Raw genomic sequence first — 10,284 nt, 5'->3', positions numbered from 1 at the left:
GGCCACGTCCTCACCCCCAACAGCCACCTGGGTGTTAAACTGGACCGATGTGTCCTGTCGATGTCCCCCGGGCTCAGGGACTCACCGGGGCCGAGCCCAGGCTCAGAGGGGGCCGCTAGCGAGCTCCTGGGAACGCTCCGTAAGGTGTCTGAAAGGGCGCGATTCTTTAAATCGGTTTGAACACGTGCACGTGTGTGTCCCTTAGCTTGAAGGGACAGGGTGTGAGCGCAGTGGTGGGGGTTGCCTGCGGTGACAGAGGCCACTGTGCATGGGGGGGGGACGTCCCTCTGCCCTCACGGTTCTTCTGCTGGTCTAGTAGCTACCTCTGCGCGGGACGGGTAACGAGAGAAAATGCCAGGCCGAATCGCACGCACACATCCAGGAGCCCCGCATGCGTGAGCTGTGCAGGGACAGGAGGGGAACGAGGCTGGTGACATTCCGAGTGAAGGCTGGGGTAAGGCCCCTTGGGGCTTCAGGGGGTCAGCACAGGACAATAAGAAGAGCAGGTGGCCAGTAACGAGCCGTTTGCCCTGCGGACACCTCTGAAACGCTGTTTGTGGTGACAACTCCTGCTGTGGGCAAGGCTCCCAATGTAAATTCTAGGTAGTCAGCAGGAAGCAGAAGTTTCTCGTGAGCCCACAGGGTCTCAGTTCTGCTTGGCTCAGGATGACCCAAACGCCACAGGCACATCTGGGCTGACTCGTTCTGAACCCCTACGTGAGGAAGGTGATGGACAGACTGGGGTCAGGGAGGGCCAAGGCTTCCTGGACGGGGTTCGGCTGGCTCTGCCGGGGCCAGTGGTGTCACTTTAAATACCTTTTTCAGACAGAGCGTAAAAGCAGAGCTAGCTGCCTTCCTACTTGTGTGTGTCACCAACGCCGCACTTCCTGGGACAGCAGGAGGTAGGATGGGTTCGCGAAGGAGCTGCCGAAACTAACTGTCCCCGTCACACGGGTCTCTGGCTTTGGATCACCGTCCTTCCCTCTCGGTCTGTCTGTCTACACACACGCACGCACACGCACGCACACGCTCACGCACGTACACAGTTTTCTTCTGCACCACTGAGGCGTGAGTCACAGGTGCATGGCCCTTTGTTAACCCTCCAGGCTCCTGGAAAAGAGATATTCGGGGATCGCTTCAGATAACTTAACGTCGATCGATTATTTATGCCTAATCTGTCATTTGTATTCCAGGACTGTCCTGTGACCCCTTGTTTCCCTGCCATCCAGGGGCCAGCGGGAGCTCAGGTCCTGCCTTTAGTCGCCATGCCTCTTGACCGTCTGTTTCCACAGCTTTTGTCATTTTTGCGTGTTGGTGCATCTTGAAACCTGTGGCCTGGGAGGATGCATTTAAAAATGTTTTTAAGGGGATATGCACTCAACAGTGGCCAGGCGTCTTTGGAAGAGGGCGTAGGTCGCCATGTGTTTTCTTGCTGCAAATTAGAGATATGTAAAGTGCACTGTGTCGAATGGTCAGGCTGTGACTCTGTGCAGGAGAGAGAGGAGGAGTCAGGGAAGTGACCAGCAGGGCCACCCTCAGCCCGAGGAGACCGCGTCCCCTCTTCTGTGTGGCTCAGAGGCGCGGCTGACGTGCTGATGAGTCATTTCTGACGCCGAAGTAACAGGAGTGGGGGGTCATTTGCCTTCAGCTCAGGAGACGAGCTGGTACCTGGGTCTGTATTAAGGGAGGACCCCCGCTTTGTACAACTGTGCTGGTCCCTCCTGGTTCCTCGTTCTGCACTGAAGCCAGGCGATACGTTCACTCTGTCACTAGCCTCTGGCCAGCCGAGGGCCACCTCCAGCTGCCTGGACACAGCTCTGGGTGGCCTCTGCCCTTTACTGTGCTTCCGAGTCCACGGGGAAATAGCTACTTCCTGGAATGAGCACTTTCTAGGTTTTCTCTAGTCACGTGTGTGTCAGCAAATCTCAAGGTCCTGGTTCCAGATTATTTCCTTTACAGTTAATTTTGATGAGCGAAATTACGGGGATGTAAGATTACGCGACTGTAAAAACGTTTGACATACACGCTCGTGATTTTAAGTGTACTTCATTGTGTCACAATTTATATTGTCTAGTTCTTAAATTTGCAGGTATATTCAGTTCAAACTACACAGACTATATAGAGCATAAATGCTCCTCATAGTCTCGTTCCCCAAAAGCAATCATGGTTGATAAACTTTCATTTAAACCTACATGTATACTTTAAAAAGAGGTCAAAAATGGGATTATTTAACTAACATGTACTATTTTGCCAGATGCTTTTTTTCACTTATATACCGTAGAGATATTTTCTGTGTCGTTACTTAATCTTTGTAATGATAAATCATCTCATTGTGTGGACATACTATAATTTATATAACTATCGAAGGACATTTAGGTGCTTTGTCAGTATTTGGCTCTTATTAACAAAATGCTCGTGTGTAGACTTACATAGCTGTCAGCCGAACACAAAAGAGTCAGGAGGTTTTGGCTGGAAATAAAGGACAAAGATTTATTCAAGGGTCTTAGGCTGTGCAAATCGTACACACGACTAGACAGCACGCAGAGGGCTCCAAAGAAGAAAAGCCGGGGTCTTATAGTAAGAGGTACGTCCTTCGGGAGAATCAGTCCTACCTTCTTGGTCGCTGGATGGGACTGAGGTGGCCATGCTCCAGACGACCGGGGGTTTGGGTACCGGATGTCATGTGGTCTGCATACAGGAACAGGCAGTGTTTATAAAAATCTCCAGGCATTGACACAGGACTGAAAAGTTCAAGAGTTAAGCGAACCACAGGCCAGTTAAGGGAACCACAGGCCAGTTAAGGGAACCACAGGCCAGTTAAGGGAACAACGGACTCGTGTCCTCCTGCCTCAGCCCACTCGACTTTAGGAATTTGACACGTACAGTGGCTCCATAGTAGTTCTCGCTCTTCCTCACGACTGTGTTCTTAGCTGAGGCCCCAGGAATGAAATTCCTGCGTGAAGAGCTACGCACACCTGAAACGCTGGTGGCCAGTGCTGCGCTGCCCTTCGGAGAGGCCGTGTCCATCTGTGACTCCGCCAGTGACTTCGGAGGGAGCCTCTGGCCCTCCCAACAGTGAGCAATCTCATTATTTTACTTGTTTGTTATTTTAATTGTTCCGTTGTTTTAATATTTATGTTCTTTTTAAAAACGAATGCTGAAGTTAGGCACCTTCATCGGCCACTTGTCTTTCTTTGGCCCACATACCTTTTGAATTACTATGTGTACTAATTTTTTTAAAACTTCTTCATTCTGGAGATTTTGTCACATGACACAAACAAGTATTTCCGTAAATTCTTAGTAATGGTCTCCCCCCGCCCCGACTCACACACACCGTTTGAGTTGTTTACGGCGTGATTTCGGACAGACGCTTCACGAGCGTGGAGCGGGGCGGCCGAGCTGCATTATTTAGGCTGCTCTTTACCGGTGTCTTTCCGAGGTGATAATTCACTTCAAACGCGATCTTCATATGTGTCACAGCCATGCCCTAAACGTGATCTTCATATGTGTCACAGCCATGCTCTAAACGTGATCTCCATATGTGTCACAGCCATGCTCTAAACATGATCTTCATATGTGTCACAGCCATGCCCTAAACGCGATCTCCATATGTGTCACGGCCATGCCCTAATTGGAAAGCGTGGAGTTCGTTTGCGTTGGTTCTTTCATCTTCCCTCTCGTGAGGACCTTTATCCTCACGCAAACGTTAACGTGAAGAGCACATCGTTCGAAGCCTGTCACTCTCGTCACAGCGCCAGGGCCGAGGCGGTGGCTCGCTGCTTTGATGGGCGACGCGTTGCATCATCCTGTGGCGCTGACTCCCCATTCGAGGGATCACGGCTCATTCAGCCAGGCGTCACAGGCCCAGCGGCTTGTTCATCAGAGGATTAGGACACTCGTTTTGTGGGAGAAGTCGATGCTTGTCGTTAGGGAATTACTAAGAAAAAGTTGGGCCGAGCTCCAGATTCTTGTCCTCACAAAGATGAATAGAATTTTCCAGCCTGTCGTGGTGATGCGCATGTCAGCCTTCGGGTTTCCGGTAAGCATTTTTAACTTCTGGGGCATTTTCTTAGCAGAAACCTGGAGTATCCTGTTTCTCCTGTTCTGCTCTCAACTTTCAACCTCCTCTACCTTTTTGGAATCGAAACGAGTACTGGCAGGAGCGCGCGGCTTCCTTTCGGTCCTTGTCCTTTATGCCCAGTTTCGTGAGGCCAGGCGTCTTCCAGGACTCAGAGGGACCTCTGGGGGCCATAATTTATCTCCGTCGACTGAAAATGTTCTCAGACTAACACGTTTCTCATGTCCTGCCCAGGTTCCCGAAGAAACATCTCGGTCCTAGGTCTGTCTGCTGGGCGGGGCGGGGTGGCGTGGGGTGGCGTGGGGTGGCGTCTGCTCGCTCACACAGCAGCGTGCTGTCTGCGGTCAGGGTCAAAGCTGTGTCCGAGCAGCGCCAGCCGATCCGGACTGGCCCGCGTGTGAGGTGTCGGTGACCTTACAGCTCTTCCTGACATTTGCGTTTGTGCTGATCACCCTGCTCGTGAAATTTACAGGCAGGTGAGCACAAAGATGTTCAAAAACATTTCATTTCATGTCCTGCCGTCAGCCCGATTTAGAAAGTTTTGCCACCTCAGGCAAATGACCTTAAAAACCTGCAGGCCTCGGGGGAGGCCGACTGGGTGCTCCTGTCCGGTGTGGGCTGGGGGCCGTTTAGTTTGGTTATTCATTGGGTGATTTTGGTAAGTGGCACACTCTGGTGAGTGCAAAGGGAGACCAGATGGCTAAAACGTGGCCCTTCCCCGTCAAGTCTGCACCTAAGGGAGGAGGAAAAGTGTATACACAGAGTCCAGTTAATGGTTTGACTGCCGTGTCTACCGCCATGCCGCCCTGAGCAAGCCCAATCCCGTCCGATCTCAGAAGCTCAGCAGGGTCAGGCCTGGTTAGTACTTGAATGGGAGACCACCTAGGAAGACCAGGTGCTGTAAGCGTAAAACAATAAATAAATAAATAAATAAGAGATTGTAAGCTGCCAAGTTCTTTGCAATCTGTGAGGTCAACCAAGGGTTGCCTCGCCTAAAATATTAAAAACAAAAACAGATTTGACTGCCGTGATCATCACACGGAGAGGACACTGAGAGCTGAGACGCCGGTGGGCCCGCATGCCCACCCGGAGGCCTGGCGTGTCGTAGGCACTTAATGCACACGTGGGATGCATGATTTGGACGTGTACATTTGGGGTGCTTTATCCACAGCGAAATGGTGTGAGGACAGAGGTAATTGGATGGGTTTGCACGTGGTCTCACGGGGCATGAGAATTTGGTGAGGTCCCCAAGGGCGTCAGGCACGCTGAGCCACACCCGCCCTGTGAGCACGCGTTGTCCCTTTCTGCCCGGCACTTCTCGGCCTCCTCTCAGCCCTGGAGACCCCCCCCACGCCCCCATTCCATGCCCCCCGAACCTGCACTTGAACAGAAAGGACTTGATCTTTAACTTGACGGGCCCAGCATCTAGCTTCTCGTGGACTGATACGTGCTAGTCAGACTCAAAATCTGCTCTGCACTTAGAATTATTTTTCTCAATCGACAAGGTAAGATATGCTTTTCTCAATAACTAGGAATTTATTCCTTTTCCTTCACTTTTTCCAGTTTCTCTTCTTACCAGGCTCTGTCTAGTTGAATAAATGACATGTGCTTTAGGTCTGTATCGACAAGTATTTTCTCCCGCAGTGTAACTGATCGACCCGATCGCATGAAAAGGACTTTGTGATGGAGTGTGGCAGACGCTTAGTCTCATTTGCAATGTTGTCGCGGGCTGCTCCCTCTTCTTCCTGATGATCATTACCGTGCGCTACTGCAGCATTATGTGCTTGCTGTTTGCTGCGTGGCACGTGATATTTTAGCGCTTCACACATCTATGTGATCTCCCGGCCAGTCTCTGAGGCAGGTATTGCTGGCCACATTTTAAAAATAAGAAGACGGAGACCCAGGAAAGTCAGATGACCCTCTGGAGGTCGCATAGCTAATCTGGGCGCCAGGAGGAGCCGGGCTGTCCGATTGACTGTGGCAATGCCCCAGGGGCGGGTGACTCCAGGGAAGGCTAAGTCTCCATGTGGTCTTATCTTACAGAGATTTCAGCCTCAGATCTTAATGTCTGCAGGCAGATAATGAGAAGAACCCAAGAGAAGCGTGTGTACAATTGTATGGATCACATCCATATATTCATGCATTGATTATTTATAAAGGTGAATATACTGATAGAATCCTAACAGAACTTTAAGAGTGTAAACAAGAATAACATGACAGTTCTCGTATGTTCTGATACTCGAATGAATGGCCTGTCAGTGGCCCGAGGACCCGCGTGGAGTATCGAGCCGCTGACAGCGCTCTCGCCCCTGAGCGCGGTGGCCGTTGGGTCGCCTCCCGGTTCGTCGCATCTTGGACGTCGGCCGCTTCCTAGTGTAAGCGGTGACTCTGCACGGCTTCAGCGAGGTGGACGTGACTCACATGAAAGTTGGTGCGTCACCGCTGCAGAACGTTTCGAGTGCGGAGCCGGACTCCGTAGGCGTGTTCTGCGGAGTTGTCATCTGAGAAACACTTACAGTCTGTGTCACGAGGATGCGATGCCGCGTGTCCCTCGTGAGAAGCTGCTCACACCCCGCTCAGCTCGCGACCTTGGAAGCCAGCAGAGCTTGCGTGGGGCGCATTGTCATTTTGCACGTGAAATCTCGGTGTGGTTTTTCTTTCCTTTGTTTGTGTTTATCAGACGTTTCTCTGGAGGGAATATCAGTGGAAGATTCCATAAAGGGAGCGTTCGGTGAGGAGCAACGGATAGTGTGACCATTTGCATTCCGAAGTGAAACAACCGTCTTTCCTTGGTCATTAGCCGCGGGTCTGGCACAAGCCGAGATGGAGCCGTCCCGTGTGAGCCGCGCCAGACGCAAGCGCCCTTCTGCTTCACGTTCTGTGGTCCAGGAGGCTGTGGGACCCTGGGTCATTCGGTCCCCTTTGCACCTTGGGGCACACTAGAAACGAAGGCGTGGCAGTCATTCACTCCCTAAGTGGTTTATTTAGAGAGAGGAGTAGCGAGTCTGCACGTGCAGAGAAGTGCGCTGCTTTTATACTTAGTACCTGCCAGCGAGCGTGACAGGTGTGTGAGACCAGCCTCTGCGCAGGTGGGGGTCATACTAGCTGGTGGCTGTGAGCACTTCCTGGTCTAAGGCTCTTCGGAGCCCCGGCGGGCACTCTCTCCTGTGACCCTTCTGTCTCTGTGCCCCGCAGATGCAGGCTCCCCAAGGACAGAGATGTAAGCCCTGGGCGGTCACTCCCGCCAGCCCGCCCGCCAGAGGCGATGGGCACCAGCGCCGGCCCTTAGCCGTGAGGCCCTGCCGGCTCCATGTACCTGCAGGAAAGCACCTGGCGCGGTGGAAATAGTACACGTAGGTGACAAGAATGTGAAAGAACCTTTCTTTTAAATTGGATGGCAGCAGGGTTGGCCCTCCAGGTTATTAACGTACGGTAATAGTGCGATTTACTTAATCTTTTAGGTGCCATAGTCTTGATGTTTGCAAAGTGGAGATGGTGATCTGCTGAAAGATTGCATTTTCCCCGAATCCGATGAGGCGACGTCTGTGATCCCTGACCTGGCTCTTCTGTTTACTTCCCTCTAGTTTTGTTTGGAAAGCCAACTACGATCTATTCGTAGGACACTGCTGACACAGCGTTGTCGCGCCCCCGCCGTGGGGTTCCAAGGAGTCCTTTCTGATACGTGTAGCGAGAAAAGGAAAAGCAGGTGCTGAATTAAAATTAGGATGAATTTAATTAAATTAAACTTTAGGTTTGAATTGTTCGCGTCCTGTGATCACACCACAGGCGCCTGCGGGGGACCGAGTTTTGTTCGGTTTTGGTGGGCAGCGCCCCTGTCCTCTGGCCCCTGGGGCTGGCCCGCCCTGCCGGTTTGTGTTGCCTCCTGCTCATCCTGGGCACTGGACCCGGCTTGGCCTAGAAGCTTCGGTGGTGTTAAGCGGTGGTCCTCAGCCCTAGTCTCCGTCTGAATCACCGAGAAACTTTTAGAGATACTAGTGCCTGACATTTGAAACTGACCTAAAAACTGAGTTTCTGGCGTCTGTAGTTTAAACACTTGCCCACGTGGTTCTGATAGCGGTGGAGACTGAGAAGTCCCCTAAGGGAGGCTCGAAAGGGCCGCCTCTGGTCGTCATTACCATGTGGCTGTCCCCTCTGTGCGTGTTTCAGTGGGGGAAAAGGCCCCCTGGAAGTGGCAGTGAGCACTACAGACGTGCGTGTCTCAGGCCCCCTGCCCCCACCCCTTCCCGTGTGGGCCATGAGGGTCGCTGTGTTCAGGCACGGGCCTGGGCGAGTCGGGGTGGGGCGCAGGGGCCTGGGCACAGCCCGCGAGGACCTGTGGTCCTTCGCCGCCTCTGTCGCCCGTTTGGCAGTGCGGTGCGGAGGGCTCACTCCTGGGTGATCTGCTTCGCAGCAGGACTGTGTTTAGGCACTGACCCACACCACGGGTTTACAAAAGCCCGCAGAACCTTTGAGGCGGCCGGATTTGGCCCGACAAGGGCTGGTTACAGGTGGGCGCTGCTGCCTCGCAGCTCGGGCATGTAGAGTTTTTGTTTGTTTCTTCTGTAGAAAGTGGCCAAAGAGCTTGAAAACGCAGTGGTCTGGCAGTGTGACAGGTGGGCCAGATGTCCTCGTGGCCTCCCCACCCCCGGCTCTCCAGGCACGTTGCCTCGCAGGTGTTTGTGAGCTCGCTGTTTTTAATTTCATCTCTTCCTTTTAAAATGTGCTAACTTATGCGTAGTTAGCGCTGGGGGACGAGGAGTGAGCATGCGAAGCTTTTTCCTGTTCCTGCCTCTCTGCCCTCTGTCTGAAAAACGGTTGGCTTCACCCGGGGCACCTCCTGGTCTGGGTCTGCTCAGTAAGTGGATTAAACAGATCGAGTCGGTACTAAATGTTATTTTAAATGTTATTTTAACTTTGCTTTTAAAATGGCAGTCAGGCCTCACTGGCTTCTTCACCGTTCTCGGAGATACGCATTGGTCCATCGGGGCAGACAGGCCACGGTCCACGAGGACCTTGCAGCCACGATGGGAAAACAGTCTCTCCCTGTGAGATATTAGGATGCCCTTAATGTGGCCAGATAATAGACGGGATGTTATTTACGGTCCTTTTCTGCCCTTGTCGTCTCTCCCTCCGTTGAAAAGCTGTAATAGGCAGCACGTTAGAATCACTGCTGTGCAGCTTTGACTTTGGAAAGCGCGTGTCTTCGTAAAACCCACTCCCAGACCGATTCTCAGCCGGGCGAGCCGGGCGAGCCGGGCGAGCCGGGCGAAGGCTTCCCCTCAGCGTCGCCCAGCGAGGGGTGGACCCCAGGGTCTCCGGCGGCAGTCATGATTGGTCCCGACGCCTTCTTTCTGTTGCCCTTACAGATTTAGGGTTCTCCTCGGCCTTTAAAATGTGCTGTTGGATCTGTGTCACTCTGTAACTGTCTTGTCAAGGGTCGGGGGGGCGGGGGCGTTGGCTCTCCCCACTGCCTTCCGACCGTGTCCCCGTTTCTTCTCATCAGTAGTGCTCTGGGGTCCCACGCCCCCAGTGCCCTCCGCGGACCTCTTGCTGATCCAGGCAGCGAGCCCGTGTTAACGCCACGGTCATGCTCTCAGGGCCTCCCATGCAGGCCGGAGCAGGGGGACCTTCAGGTGGCCGGAGGTGAGGTCTCCCCTTCACCTCCAGCCCCGAGGGCCTTGGACAAAGCGGGCACACGGCCGGCCATTCAGAGTCTGGCCGGTCAGTGCCTGCATGCTCTGCTCTGATCACGTGGTCCCTCTCGCCCTGACAGATGGCCATGCGGTCTGGGAAGAGGGCTCGGGGCTCAGGCAGACGGGGTGGTGTCCGTGTCACTTACCAGGAAGGTCCAGGACTTTGTTCTGCTCGACTGACTTTGTCTTACTGACCCAGAGGAGGCTGTGGTGTGCTTGGCAGGGAACTGGGGCGTGTAGAGAATGCTTGTAACCGACTGACTGTTTTTATACGTGTGAGCAAATGTGTAAGAGTCTCGATGTTTGGCACTTGGTAGGTGCTTAATAAATGTTTGGTGAACGAGAGCTTCATGCTTTAAGAAAGGCTCCTTTTATGTCTATTAAGATTCTGGCTCAGGATTCTAAGACCTAAAATTCCAGCTGAAAACTCCGCAGTATTTGTTTACTTTTTTCCTCATAAGTAGGTCCTAAAGCCCTGCGTCTGTAGTGGGATAACTTATATTTCCTAATATC

At 52.8% G+C, this 10,284-nt stretch overlaps 1 protein-coding gene and 1 pseudogene across 1 annotated transcript in view; both read left to right on the top strand.

Annotated features, from left to right (window-relative positions):
* Positions 1-10,284, top strand: part of SIPA1L2 (signal induced proliferation associated 1 like 2) — a 150,782-nt gene that overhangs the window by 10,764 nt on the left and 129,734 nt on the right. The window lies entirely within an intron of this gene.
* LOC111731448 lies at positions 4,867-4,985 on the top strand (annotated as a pseudogene).

Source organism: Pteropus vampyrus, unplaced genomic scaffold (genome assembly GCF_000151845.1).
Source record: "Pteropus vampyrus isolate Shadow unplaced genomic scaffold, Pvam_2.0 Scaffold375, whole genome shotgun sequence".
Lineage (NCBI taxonomy): Eukaryota > Metazoa > Chordata > Mammalia > Chiroptera > Pteropodidae > Pteropus > Pteropus vampyrus.
The sequence above is the reverse complement of the archived record's forward strand: the minus strand, read 5'-3'. Positions and strand labels throughout refer to the sequence as shown.